Here is a 15,012-nt window from a genome sequence, read left to right as displayed (position 1 = left end):
CCACTATTTTTCCTGGCACTGAAGTCAGGCTAACCGGTCTGTAGTTTCCTGGATAGCCCCTGGAGCCCTTTTAAATATTGGGGTTACATTTGCTATCCTCCAGTCTTCAGGTACAATGGATGATTTTAATGATAAGTTACAAATTTTTACTAATAGGTCTGAAATTTCATTTTTTAGTTCCTTCAGAACTCTGGGGTGTATACCATCCGGTCCAGGTGATTTACTACTCTTCAGTTTGTCAATCAGGCCTACCACATCTTCTAGGTTCACCGTGATTTGATTCAGTCCATCTGAATCATTACCCATGAAAACCTTCTCCATTATGGGTACCTCCCCAACATCCTCTTCAGTAAACACCGAAGCAAAGAAATCATTTAATCTTTCCGCGATGGCCTTATCTTCTCTAAGTGCCCCTTTAACCCCTCGATCATCTAACGGTCCAACTGACTCCCTCACAGGCTTTCTGCTTCGGATATATTTTAAAAAGTTTTTACTGTGAGTTTTTGCCTCTACAGCCAACTTCTTTTCAAATTCTCTCTTAGCCTGTCTTATCAATGTCTTACATTTAACTTGCCAATGTTTATGCTTTATCCTATTTTCTTCTGTTGGATCCTTCTTCCAATTTTTGAATGAAGATCTTTTGGCTAAAATAGCTTCATTCACCTCCCCTTTTAACCATGCCGGTAATCGTTTTGCTTCTTTCCACCTTTCTTAATGTGTGGAATACATCTGGACTGTGCTTCTAGAATGGTATTTTTTAACAATGACCATGCCTCTTTGACATTTTTTACTTTTGTAGCTGCTCCTTTCAGTTTTTTTCTAACAATTTTTCTCATTTTATCAAAGTTTCCCTTTTGAAAGTTTAGCACGAGAGCCTTGGATTTGCACACTGTTCCTTTTCCAGTCAATAAATCAAATTTGATCATATTATGATCACTATTGCCAAGCGGCCCCACCACCGTTACCTCTCTCACCAAGTCCTGTGCTACACTAAGAATTAGATCTAAAATTGCTCCCTCTCTCGTCGGTTCCTGAACCAATTGCTCCATAAAGCTATCATTTATTCCATCCAGGAACGTTATCTCTCTAGCGTGACCCGATGATACATTTACTAGGGGTGTGCATTCGTTTTGAACGCATATGTAAAACGCAACTTTTTTTTTTTTTAACTTAAAAAAGTGATGAGGCGCAACATAGCTATGTTGAATAAGTTGGAAATCGCGCTCGTTGATCCTAAATAAACACTTAAACCCCCCACCCTCCTGACCCCCCCAAGACTTACCAAAACTCCCTGGTGGTCCAACGGGGGGTCCGGGAGCGGAGGCGCGGTGGACCACGTGACGTCCGCGTCACCCTTTCTGTGAAAGGTCAGAAAGCATCTGTGAAAGGTCAGAAAACATCTACAGGACCTATTGGCTGCCAGTATTATTGAGGAGTTTAGGAGCCCCTATGCCTCCCCCATAGTGGTGGCCAGGAAGAAAAATGGGGCAGTTCAGATGTGTATACATTACAGAATATTGAACAAGAGAACCACTCCAGATCAGTACACCCTACCGAGGACAGATGATGTATTAGAGTGTCTGACCAGAAGCAAGTGGTTCTTGGTACTGGACCTGACGTCCGCGTCACTCCGACGTGACGCGGACGTCACGTGGTCCACCGCGCCTCCGCTCCCGGACCCCCCGTTGGACCACCAGGCAGTTTTGGTAAGTCTTGGGGGGGTCAGGAGGGTGGGGGGTTTAAGTGTTTATTTAGGATCAACGATCGCGATTTTCAACTTATTCAACATAGCTATGTTGAATAAGTTGGAAATCGTGATCGTTGCGCCTCATCACTTTTTTAAGTTAAAAAAAAAATAAGTTGCGTTTTACATATGCGTTCAAAACGTTATATTTTATAAACTGCTTTATTGTTAATGCATTTAACCGTTTTAATGTAAAGTTTCTTAGTTGTTTTATTAATGTTTATTATTGTTTTATGTACAACGCAATTGCGGATTCTTGTTCTATGTACACCGACGTGTTATCTCTGATGAGCGGCGGTATATAAAAACCAATAAATAAATAAAATAAATAAAAATCTGCCTGGGGGACTGCTAGTACAAAGAGGATTCTACCCGCTCAAGCCCTGAGCAGTACTCAGTTTCAGGTCTGGATGCGAAATGAATCAAAAAATGAGATCACCCTGGCCAGAGGCCCAGAAATAGCCCAAATATATTCTGTACACACTGTTACAGCTGGATGTTCTCCCAGAGGGGGCCTACCACACCAGTTGATGCCTCATTGTTCAACTTTGGGGACTCCCCAATTCCTCAGGGTGGAAAGACTGATTGGTACACCAACTCTCCAAGCATGGCAAAGTGTTCTCAACCCATGAGTGGGATGTGGGACTGGCTAAAGGGGTAGAGCACCCAATACCACTGCATGACCCACACCCTTTCTGTGAAAGGTCAGAAAGCATCTGTGAAAGGTCAGAAAACATCTACAGGACCTATTGACTGCCAGTATTATTGAGGAGTTTAGGAGCCCCTATGCCTCCCCCATAGTGGTGGCCAGGAAGAAAAATGGGGCAGTTCAGATGTGTATACATTACAGAATATTGAACAAGAGAACCACTCCAGATCAGTACACCCTACCGAGGACAGATGATGTATTAGAGTGTCTGACCAGAAGCAAGTGGTTCTTGGTACTGGACCTGAGAAGTGGGTATTACCAGACACCCATGAAGGAAAGAGACAAAGAAAAAAATGCTTTCATCTCCCCCTGGGTTTCTACCAGCTCGAGCGAATGCCACAAGTGATTACAGGCACTCTGACTACATTCCAGCAATTGATGGCGAAAACTGTTGTGGTCCCGGTCCATGCCCCGGTCCCTCCACCTACCTCAGGGATGGCTCGGGCCGTTTCGTGGTCTTCTCGGGCTTGCATGGCCCCCAGTGCATCTCTCCCTCCTCGGGAGAGACGCCGATGATCCACAGCGGCTGGCCCTGCCCCCTAGATGCACGCGCGTGGGGAGGAGCCATTCTTAAAGGGGCCAGTGCGGGAAAATTTTAGAGCACGCCCTGGATGATGGGGCCTTGCAACGAGGTTCCTCAGTTTCCCTGAGTCATTAGTTGCTGCAGTGTGTCCTGATCGTCTTGTCTTCTGGCTCTTGACCTGACTTGTTCTTGACTTCGTCATTGGCTTCCACTTCTGGCTTTAGTATTGACTCCTGATGTCTGGCTACTGGTCCGGCTTCGTCTCCTGACTTCGCTTCCAGCTTCCGTTCCTGGTTTTGGTTCGTCCTCTGACTTCTGGCTTTGACCCGGCTCCATTCCACGACTCCGTCTTCTGCTTACATCCCTGGCTTTGGTTTGGATCTCGGACTTCTAGCTTCTGACCTGGCTTTGCTCTTGGACTCCGACTTTGGCTTCATCCATCATCTCAGGTATCCGGTACTTGCTGGCCCAGAGGATTCTCCTAAGTCCCAGTGGCTCGGGCTCTCATGGGTTCCTCCCGGGGGAGCTGCAGGCTTCCGAGGGTGAAGACTCTTCAACTACCTGGGCCCAGCCGTCCTTCATTCATCTCTTCGGCCACTGCATGGATCCTTGGTCGCATAGGGTCCCACCTAAGTCCAAGAGGTCTGGGTCCCTAAAGGCTCCTCCTGGGGGGACCTCGGACTTCCAGTGGTGAAGCCTCTTCCGAGTTCCTTCAGTACTGTCTCCTGACTGTGACACGTGCTGTGGGCTTCCGCAGCATACCATCCACTGTCTCAGCCAGCCCAAGGGTCCACAACCATAACAGAAAACTGTGGAGGACATGAACCTCCTGGAGGTGCTGGTGTATCTAGATGACCTCATCATTTTTGGAAAAACACTAGAGGAGCATAAGGCCAGGCTGATGAAAACTTTGGATTGACAGTGTAGATAAGATCTAAAAAATATATAAATAAATTAAATTTAAAAAAGTTTACCTGTGTCTGGAGCTGGAGCTGGAGCAGGGCTTCAGAGGTGTTAAGTTTCCTTTTAGGAAAAAGAATAGAGCTGTTTCCTGCTTACAGTGGCTGCTGCACTTGTAAAAAAAAAAAAACAAAAAACTAAACAAAACAGGAGAGCAGTGCTGGTCTCAGTTTAAACTGAGACATGTTTGGGGTTTTTTTTTATTTGCTAGCCTGAGGCTGAAGGGAAAACCAGCAGGGTGGAGTCTGCATTAGTGCAGACAATAGAGATATATATTTTTTCCTTGTTTGTTTATGTTTGTCACTGCCTCAGGCCTGATGAGAGTGGGGGCAGGGAGCATAATCAAGCCCAGAGCAGGCTGCGATTGAAAGGTAGGCAGGATAGAAAATGGGAGGAATGAAGAGAGAGAGATTGTGGGTTCAGATGAGCTGTGCTGTGTCAGGCTGCTGCTGCTGCTGATAGAAGAGAAGGAGAGCCTTGAAACCGGAACAGGAGGGATCAGCTGATCGGCAGTGATCAGCTGAGAAAAATCACTGTCTCTGCCAATGGCCTTTCCCTTCTGTGTGAGAAGCATCAAAGCTGACAGGAAAGAACAGCTGCTGGTGTCAGGAGGATCAGAGAGCTCTTAGGTGAGTTGGGTTTGTTTCTTTTTTTAATGAAGGGAGGAATTCTGTCTAGCTTAGGTGGGCTGAAGTTCTGATGCAGGCCGAAGAAAATACAGTTTATGTGATGTCATTAATGATGTCATCAGGGACCCAATCTTAAGTGGGGTGGGAGCATATTAATTTTAAGTAAAATAAAGAAAATTAAGAATTTAATAAAATAAATGATACTGATAGCCTGAAATAGAGGTTTAAGCCCCTTGAAGGAGATACGTCCAGGATAACAGAAATGTTTTTAAATGTCTAAATAGACTCAATGAACATCCTGATGTGTTAAAAATTAAAGAAGCCTTTAAAACTTAAAGGAAAATTTAGGAAGGAATTGAAACAGTTTAAGTTAACTGTAGTTACTTTAGTTAAGTATTAGGAATGAGTCTAAGTTGTAGTTTGAATGAGATATGTATATTTATTAGGGATGTGAATTGTATTTCTGACGATTGAAAATATCGTACCATATTTTCAAAGTCGTCAGAAATCAGGAGCTCCCCGAAACCGATAGGAAAACCCCACAAAATTGTTCGTGGGGGTTCTCTTATCATTTTGGGGGAGGGCGGGAAAAACGGCACACAAAAATAATCCCTAAACCCACCCCGACACTTCAAAACAGCTCCCTTAGCTTCCCCCACCCTCCCAACCCCCCCAAAAATGTTTTAAATTACCTGGTGGTCCAGTGGTGGTCCCGGGAGCGATCTCCCTCTCTCAAGCCATCGGCTGCCACTAATAAAAATGGTGCCGATGGCCCTTTGCCCTTACCATGTGACAGGGTATCCATGCCATTGGCCGGCCCCTGTCACATGGTAGGAGTAATGGATGGCCGGTGCCATCTTTAAAAATGGTGCGGGCCATCCAGTGCTCCTACCATGTGACAGGGGCCGGCCTATGGCACAGATACCGTGTTACATGGTAAGGGCAAAGGGCCATCGGCGCCATTTTTATTAGTGGCAGCCGACGGCGCCATTTTTATTAGTGGCAGCTGATGGCCCAAGAGTGGGAGATCACTCCCGGGACCACCACTGGACCACCAGGTAATTTAAAACATTTTTTTGGGGGGGTCAGGAGGGTGGGGGAAGCTAAGGAAGCTGTTTTGAAGTGTTGGGGTAGGTTTTTTGTTTATCGGCTCAGGCGCAGCCGATAAAAAAAAATCCGATCGGGCCGCACGAAAAAAAATTCACGATGTGAATTGGAACCAGAATCAGAACTGATTCCGGTTCCGATTCACATCTCTAATATTTATAATGTTTCTGTGAAGGGTGAAAGTGTAAGAAGGAATTAAAATACTAGGAAGGTAAAGAGAAAATATGTAAAATATTTTTATTACTGTCGGGAAAGATATAATAGTCTGATAAAGTAAAATGAATAAATTAATAGTCTAATTGGAATATTCTGAATACCCCTATGTAGGATAGTACAATCTAAAACAACTTTGAAAAGTAAAGCAGTAACTAGGGAGTGATATCAAAAGCTTCCTTAGTTACAAGTGAACAGGTGAGAGTAGTTACAATAGTTAGAGACTCAGCACAAATAAAAAATAGAAGATAAAAAGGAAATTGATTAATAAACAATCTATTAAAAATGTTCTGATATTGAAATTATTAAACCCAAGTAGAAATGAACATGAGGGGAAATACAGAACACATATAGTGAGCAGTGCTGTGCACTATTTGGAGCAATGACATCAGCAAGAGAATGAATCTTAGGATCTAAGAAAAGAAAGAGACAGTTAGAGAAACTGTCAGTTGAGAGGTAGAAGTGCAATAGTACAGAGATGCTGTCATTATTCTATGTACTTTAGGCCTAGTTTGCAGTATAAAACATCGTGAAATAATGAAAGTACATGCACTATAAATAGAATGAAAGAAAATATGTATGTGTATATTTGAGGGTTCCTGTTAAGATAAGGTAGGCAAAAGAAAATAGTAATAAGTAATTAAAAATTGCTGTATCGCGTTCTAAAACAGCATTTAGTAGGGTATATATACTGTTTGAGTGAATAGAATTTTTTTTTATTTTTGAAGAGATGGAATGGCAATAAAATTGAGAATTATAAAGTGTATAATATTTTAGTGATAAAAACTGCAACAACAGTCACTATAAAGAATATATCACTATAATAGCTCAATTACCATACATGCTATTAAACAGAGGATACAAATTACATATGGAAATATTTTACGGTAAAGTAAAATTGTATCCAAAGAAGTTTTGTCTATATCCAATGAATAATTTAAGAAGGAACTAATAAGTGTGAAAGAATTTTAAAAAGAAAGAGAGTTGTATGAAAGTATTTATAGTGGAATTGTTCTTTTAATTGTAATAGAGAAAGAAGAAGAAGAAAAGATAGGGAATACAAATTATCTTTTGATTTAATTTAGCTAGTTAAACAGTAACAAGTAGCTCTGTCAAAGACAGAATACACAGGTTGACATATATATATATATTTATTTAGTTTCGGAAGATCCAGGAGCGGTGTTAGGGAGTTAGTATTTGTTATTCGTTTCTTTAAAGTATAAATTAGTAGATACAAGAAAGAAGAAACAGCATATGGAGAAAAAGCAGAGAAAAGAAGAAGACTAAAGGACGAGGGAACGACAAGATTATCATCTGGCCAGCTGTAGGGCAACATCTGAGAGCTCGCTGCCTTGTACATATTTCACGACTACATTACTGATACCATCAACCTTGGTCACAACAGCAGTCTTCGACCCTGCAGGGGCGGTGGTTTATATTTGGCGTAGCTGGGCAGGATTCTACAAGATTTTTTTTTTCACAATGGAAGATTGGAGAACTGCATGGGATGAATTACAAGAAAGAGTAACAGCAAATGAAGCGAGAGAGAGAGTGTGAGACAGTGAATGGAAACGTTTTCAGGAGGAACGTCACAGCAGATATATAGAAGGCTCACAAACTATGGCAATGTATATTCCCAGAGACAAAAGAATTCCTGATTTTACAGGAGTACAGAGAAAACAAGGCGATCTTACGATAGAAGAATGGATTGAAAGAACTAAAGCTGCATTGAAAGTGTTGAGAATACCGGAAAAGGATCAATTGGAGGTGGTGAAAGACCATTTAGTAGATTAGGCTGGAGATACGGCCAAATATGTATTTGCGGACCAACAAAGAACAGTAGAAGATCTGTTTGCACTATTAAGAACGGTATATGGGGATAAAGTTCCCATTAGTATAAGAATTCATTCTTATACTAATTTTATACTTGTTTATGAGAGAAAACAACTAACAGATGACGATTTACGTATTTATGCATACAGATTACAGGAGAAAATGAATAGAGTACTTTCCAGAGACCCTGAGTGTATGGGTAATGCGGAAGCAAGATTAAAGGAAAGGTATATTGTGGGAATAAGAGATGTTGGCCTAAGAAGAGAAATGAAGAAAAGTTTAAAAGATTATCCCAGAATGACGTTCCTAGAATTGATACAAGAGGCTATTGAATGGGCAGAAGAAGATGAATCAACACAAGTAGAAAGAGAAAGAAATCCACGACTATTGACTCGCAAGGGGGAAATACCAGCAAGAGCATTAAAAGCTGGATTTGAAGAAAATGAAACCACATCACGGACATAGAAATTTTAACTAAAATGGTAACTAGTGTTTGTGTACAGCAAGATAAGTTACAGCAACAACAAGAGAAAATATCACAACACATAAAAGAATTGTGCAGGGGGATTCAGCAGAAGAGTACACACATTAGTACAGACGTAGTTCCAATTCAGTCAGGAATGAGAAACTTCTATAATAATGAAAGAAACTCTGCAAGCATAGATAGACAGAGAGCTCCTTTGAGGGAGCCTATATTTGTTATAGATGCCAAGAACCTGGACATATAGCTCGATATTGTAGATCAGAAAAACCCATAGAGAATACTTGGGGAGCACAATTTTCACTATCATCTCAAGTAGGAGTACAAGAACAGCTGAAAACTAATATAATCAGTGTGTCATCACCTGCAATGACTGCTAGTACTGTAAAAGCACAACATGGTACCACTGAAAGGAATCTTATAATTTCAGAAAAACAAAAAGAAAAAGCTTTCGGGAAAAGCCCAGTAGTAGAAGTGGTAATGAATGGTATAAGAGTAAAATGTTACATCGATACAGGATCTTATGTTTCAACGATAACTGAATCGTTCTTTAAAGAGAATTTGGAACAAAATTCCAAATTAGGAGATGCGAGTTGGGTTCGATTAGTAGCAGTAAATGGCTTAGATCTGCCAGTGAAAGGGTGTATGGAAGCTACTATTATCTGCTTAGGACAAACGTTACAGCAAAAGTGTATATTTATTGTTCCAGATGTAAATTGGATTCAAAGTGAGAATGAAGAACAGATACCTGGAATCATTGGGATGAATTTGTTACAGGATATGGGAGGAATATTTAAAGAATTATCAATGTTAGCTGGAAGCCATAAGAAAAAAAACAAGTATTTTTAAAATCTGGGCTGAATTACAGCAATGTGAGTCAGGAAGAATTGGTTTCATTAAATTGATAGGAAATAAGGGAATAGTTATACTTCCATTGTCTGAGAAAGTAGTAGAGGGACAATGTACCAAATTACAGAATACCCAGACTGGTTCAGTAGTCATAACAGCTACAGACACTGTAACTTTACCTTGTAATCTTTTGGTAGCAAATACATTAGCTACACCCAAAGAAGGAAGAATACCAATTTGACTGATGAATGCTGGATCACATCAAATTTGTCTTACTCTAAGGTCCAGAATTGCAGAAGTAGTAGTCTGAGAAACTTTACATGTTCCGCTCCAATATATTTCAAACAGGAAGGACATGAAGTACAGATTTATAAGTCAGATAACACAGAACTAAAAACTAAAGAAATGGAAGGAAGTTCAATTCCAGTAAGTCATAAGAAAATTATTACTTACCTGCTAATTTTCGTTCCTGTAGTACCATGGATCAGTCCAGACCGTGGGTTATGTCCCCAATCCAGCAGATGGAGTCAGCCCAAAGCTTCGAGGGGGCATCACCATAAGTACTACTACCCCCTCTGCAGGAGTTCAGTATCGAGAATATCAAAGCCCGAGTAAACAGAAAACCCCTGAATTGGATCAAGTTTAAACAAGACGGCAACAATGAGCCGCTGAATTTAGAACAGAGAGAACTGTACCATCCCACCAATGGATGGGAGGTCACAACTCGTGTCGACCCCCAAGAAAAACAGTCACGGACAGTGAAACGGGGAACACGTGAAAGAACATAGTAGGAGAAGAAGACACTACCATATAACAGGCAGCCGAGCAGGAGTAGAACCCAAATGCGGTGGGCGTCTGGACTGATCCATGGTACTACAGGAACGAAAATTAGCAGGTAAGTAATAATTTTCTTTTCCCTGTACGTACCTGGATCAGTCCAGACCGTGGGATGTACCCAAGCTTCCCTAACCCGGGTGGGATTCTGCGAGGCCTGCTCGTAGAACCTGTTCGCCAAAGTGTCCATGGACGGACGAGGCGAGGTGTAGCCTGTAGTGTCTCGAGAACGTGTGTAACGATTTCCAGGTGGCCGCTCTACAGATTTCTTGCGAAGATACCGATCGACTCTCCGCCCAGGAGGCCGCCTGAGAGCGTGTAGAATGCGCCACAATACCGGGTGGAGGAGTCCGCCCCGTCCCGATGTAGGAAGCGGCAATGCCGGCCTTCAGCCATCTGGCAATAGTCGTCTTCGAGGCCTGGGATCCCTTCCGGGGACCAGACCAAAGGACGAAGAGATGGTCCGAAGTCCGAAAGTCATTCGTAGCCTCCAGGTAGACCCGCAGAGTGCGCTTGACGTCGAGGAGACGAAGAGCCCGCGGCTCAGACGAAGAGAAAGAAGGCAATTCCACCGTCTGATTCACATGGAAGGCGGACACCACCTTCGGGAGGAAGGAAGGCACCGTACGAAGTGAAACGCCCGAATCGGAGAACCGGCAGGACAGAGCCTGCAGCTCCGAAATACGCCGAGCGGAGCATATAGCCACCAGGAACACCGCCTTGAGAGTGAGGTCCTTGATCGTCGCACTCCTCAGTGGTTCAAAAGGAGGTCCCGACATGGAACGTAGTACCAGATTGAGGCTCCAAGAGGGACAAGGATCCCGCAATGGGGGCCGCAAGTGCTTGACACCCTTGAGAAAACGGCCGATGTCCGGGTGCTGTAACAGAGATCCTCCTCCCCGCAGGAGGGAGCCAAGAGCGGCCACTTGAACTCGAAGTGAGTTGTAAGCGAGCCCCTTTTCCACTCCCGCCTGTAGGAACTGGAGAATCTGCGGGACAGACGCCTCCGTGGGTCTTGTGTTCCGGTCGGTACACCACAGTTCGAACACCTTCCAGACTCGCACATAGGCCACCGACGTCGAAGTCTTCCGAGACCGCAGCAGCGTTGACACTACCACCTCCGGGTACCCCCGTCGACGGAGGCGGCACCTCTCAAAAGCCAGGCCGCAAGACAGAAGAGTTCTGCCTGGTCGAAAAATACCGGTCCCTGGTGTAGGAGGCGGGGAAGATGTCCCAGCCGGATGGGTCCGTCGATTACCAGGTGGAGGAGATCCGCAAACCAAGGTCGTCTTGGCCACTCTGGCGCGACGAAGATCACAGGCCCCTGATGAACCTCTATCCGTCGGAGTAGTCTTCCCACCAACGGCCAAGGGGGAAACGTGTATAGGAGCAGATCGGCCGGCCACGGGAGCGCGAGAGCATCTACGCCCTCCGCCCCCCGTTCTCTCCGGCGACTGAAGAAGCGAGGCGCTTTGGTGTTCTGGACGGATGCCATGAGATCCAGGTGGGGGGAGCCCCACCGCTGGACGAGCAGTTGCATGGCCGTGTCGGAGAGAGACCACTCTCCGGGATCCAGCCGCTGGCGACTGAGGAAGTCCGCCTGGACGTTGTCCACGCCCGCGATGTGCGAGGCCGCCAGGCGGCGCAGATGCCGCTCCGCCCACTGCATCAGCATCGCTGCCTCGAGCGCGACCTGCGGACTGCGAGTGCCGCCCTGACGGTTGATGTAGGCTACCGTAGTCGCGTTGTCCGATAAGATTCTGACTTCCCGATTTCGAAGGAGCGGCAGGAAATGGAGAAGCGCCAATCTGACCGCTCTGGTCTCCAGACGATTGATGGACCACTTTGATTCCTCCGCGGACCACGTCCCCTGCGTGGCGCTTCGGTCGCAGACGGCTCCCCAGCCTACGAGACTGGCGTCGGTGGTCACCACCACCCAATTTGGTAGGTCGAGGGACACGCCGCGAGCCAGATTCTCCGGGACCATCCACCAGGCCAAGCTGTTTCTGGCAAACTGGGGCAGCGGAAGTATCACTTGGTAGTCCTGCGAGAGTGGTTTCCAACGGGATAGAAGCGCTCTTTGTAGAGGGCGGAGGTGCGCAAATGCCCAAGGCACCATGTCGATGGTGGAGCCCATCACCCCCAGGAGCTGAAGATAGTTCCAGGAGGAGGGAGCTGGTAATGCAGAGAATCGCTGTATGTGTTCCCGTAGGGCGTGCGCCTTGTCCTGCCGTAGAAAAACCGCGCCCAGACGGGTGTCGAAGGTCGCCCCCAAGAAATCCAAGCGCTGCGAGGGCACGAGGGAGCTCTTGGAGAAGTTCACCACCCATCCCAGGGACTGCAGAAACTGTATCACCCTGGCTACTGCCGCCTGTCCCTGTGGAAAAGACTTCGCTCGTATGAGCCAATCGTCCAAGTAAGGATGTACTAGAATCCCTTCCTTCCGGAGGGCAGCCGCCACAACTACCATGATCTTGGTAAAGGTGCGCGGGGCCGTTGCTAATCCGAACGGAAGCGCCACAAACTGGAAAGGCTGATCCAGGATCTTGAACCGTAGCAGACAATGATGCTCCTGGCGAATGGGAATGTGAAGGTAGGCCTCCGTCAGGTCCAAGGAGGCCAGAAACTCCCCTCGATGTACCGCCGCGATCACCGAACGTAGCGTTTCCATGCGGAACCGGACCACCCGAAGGGATCTGTTGACTTCCTTCAAGTCCAGGATGGGGCGGAAGGAACCGTCTTTCTTCGGTACGACGAAGTAGATGGAATAATGGCCCGAGCCCACCTCTCCGGAGGGTACGGGCGTAATGGCGCCTATCTCCCACAGTCTGTCCAGGGTCAGCTGCACCGCCCTTCGCTTGATGGCCGAGCCGCAGGGAGAGAAGATGAACCGTCCCTTCGGAGGGCGGGCAAATTCCAACGCGTAGCCGTGTCCTATGGTGTCCAAAACCCACTGATCCGAGGTGATCCGTGCCCACTCCTCGTAAAAGAACGCCAGCCGTCCCCCGATCTTGGGAACGGCGGAGTGGGCGAGCTGAACATCATTGAGAGGATTTGGGCGAGGGCTGTCCCGCCGTGGAAGCGGCCCACGCTGGGCGGCGCCCGCGAAAGGAACGGGACCAGGGCTGAGCCCTGGAGGGAGGAGGCCGGGATACCGCCGGCCTGTAACTCCTGTAGCGTCTTTGCGCCCTGGCTCTGGTCCGGGAGGACGAGAACGCCCTGGTGGAGCGATATCTGTCTTCCGGCAGGCGATGGACCGCGTTTTCCCCCAGCGACTTGATTATCTGGTCCAGCTCCTCTCCGAACAGGAACTTACCCTTGAAAGGCAGGGAACCCAGGCTCGACTTGGAGGACGTGTCCGCCGCCCAGTTGCGGAGCCATAGGAGTCGACGCGCCGCCACTGCCGAGGCCATGGAGCGGGCGAGGACCCTGAATAGATCGTAGGAGGCATCAGCCCCGTATGCCACTGCGGCTTCGAGTCGGTCCGCCTGGGCGGCCTCCTCGGGAGGCAGCACCTGAGAAGTGAGCAGTAGCTGTACCCAGAGAAGACTAGCCCGCTGGGCAAGAGAGCTACACATCGCCGCCCGCAGTCCCACTGCGGAGACCTCGAAGACCCGCTTGAGGAATACTTCCAACTTGCGATCCTGCGTATCCCGCAGCGCCGCTCCACCCATCACCGGAATGGTCGTCCTCTTCGTGACCGCCGTCACTGCGGAGTCCACCCTGGGTACCTTGATGAGATCCAGAAAATCTTCCGGCAGCGGGTACAGCCTCTCCATGGCTCTGCTGCCCTTTAGCGCAGCTTCTGGGGAATCCCATTCCCTAGTAAGAAGTTGCAGGAACGACTCGTGGATGGGAAATGCCCGCGCCCGCGGGCGCAGCGCCGCCAGGACCGGGTCCCCCTTCTTCGAAGAAGTAACGACAGCGGGCGCGACGGGAGCTGGCGGGTCCGGCGGGGGATCGAGGTCCAACCCCTGAATGATTTGTGGGATTAGGTCATCCAGCTCTTCCCGCTGGAAGAGGCGCAGCGTGCGTGGATCCTCTCCCTCTGAAGTAGAATCCCCTTGTCCCGAAACGGCAGGGTCCGATCCCGGGGAAACTGGGTCCGAGCCAGCCCCCCCCGAACCCACAGGGAGCCGGACGTGTGCGGGGAGCTGTGGGGCCCCCACACCCCCCGGAGGGGGGGGGGGGGGCCGAGGAGAGGGACGAAGGTCGCGGTAGTTTGGGGGGCGGAGGCCCCGTGGGAGCTGCCAGCTCCTGCAGGTACGCTGTGTGCATCAGACGAATAAATTCTGGGGAGAACCCCGGCCTACTCGGGGGAATCTCCGCGGGGGGGGGGTCCCGGAGGGCCCTGCTCCTGTGAGTCCAGCTCCGGATCTTCCTCCGGCAGCAAGTTCGGGGGAGAGTCCCCTGAAGCCTCCCCATCCCCCAGCGCTGTCCGATCTCCCTCGCGGCGCAGCGCGTGCAAAATGGCCGCCGTTCCTGCCAGGAATGGGGGAGGGGCCGGCCCACGCCGCCCGGGCAAGGCTAGCACCGCTGGAAAACGAGTGCGGGGCCCGGACGTGCCTTCCCCCCCTGGGAGGCACCTAGCACAGATGCCCTCCCTGGAAATGCGCGAACCGGGCTCGCCGCAGGCCGAGCAACGCGACGGCCGCGGCATAGCAGGCGCTCAGAAAAACCACCCCCGGCAGCTAAAATCACTCGGTGAGCCTCGGGGCGGAAGGGGGGGGGCCGCGAAACGGCGCGCCGCTGCGGGGGGGCCCGGACGGCCTGCACAACCCGCCGAGAAAAACAAGCGGCGCCGCGGGGGGGCCTGTCCTGGCCTCGCAACCCGCTGAGATCACTCACCCTGCTCCCTGCAGCCCACGAGGCGCGTGCAAGATGGCCGCGGGAGCGAGGGAAATCGCTGGCAGGCCGGGCACACCGGCAGTCTCAATCAGCAAGCTGAAAATAAAACTACAGCCCAGAAAACCAAGAAAAACGACTTACCCCGGCAAGAACACAGGCTCGCGCTGAGGAAACAAAGGAGACAGAGAGGCAGCACAAGGAAGGAGCCCCGCCTCCCCAATTAATCAATTAACTATCTTTTTTTTTTTTTTTTTTTTAAATACAACTTGATCCAAGACAAGA

The 15,012-nt window shown here is 48.3% G+C and overlaps 1 long non-coding RNA gene across 4 annotated transcripts in view; it reads right to left on the bottom strand.

Annotated features, from left to right (window-relative positions):
• LOC115091088 overlaps positions 1-4,395 on the bottom strand; it is a 142,843-nt gene extending 138,448 nt beyond the window's left edge. For all 4 annotated transcript variants that reach the window (XR_003856609.1, XR_003856608.1, XR_003856610.1 and 1 more), the window contains exon 1: positions 3,951-4,395. This is a non-coding gene — a long non-coding RNA (uncharacterized LOC115091088). The remainder of the gene's footprint in view (positions 1-3,950) is intronic.
• Positions 4,396-15,012: the final 10,617 nt, after the last annotated feature.

This window comes from Rhinatrema bivittatum, chromosome 1, assembly GCF_901001135.1.
Source record: "Rhinatrema bivittatum chromosome 1, aRhiBiv1.1, whole genome shotgun sequence".
In the NCBI taxonomy this organism is placed as follows: Eukaryota; Metazoa; Chordata; class Amphibia; order Gymnophiona; family Rhinatrematidae; genus Rhinatrema; species Rhinatrema bivittatum.
This window is presented reverse-complemented; position numbering and strand designations above follow the sequence as displayed.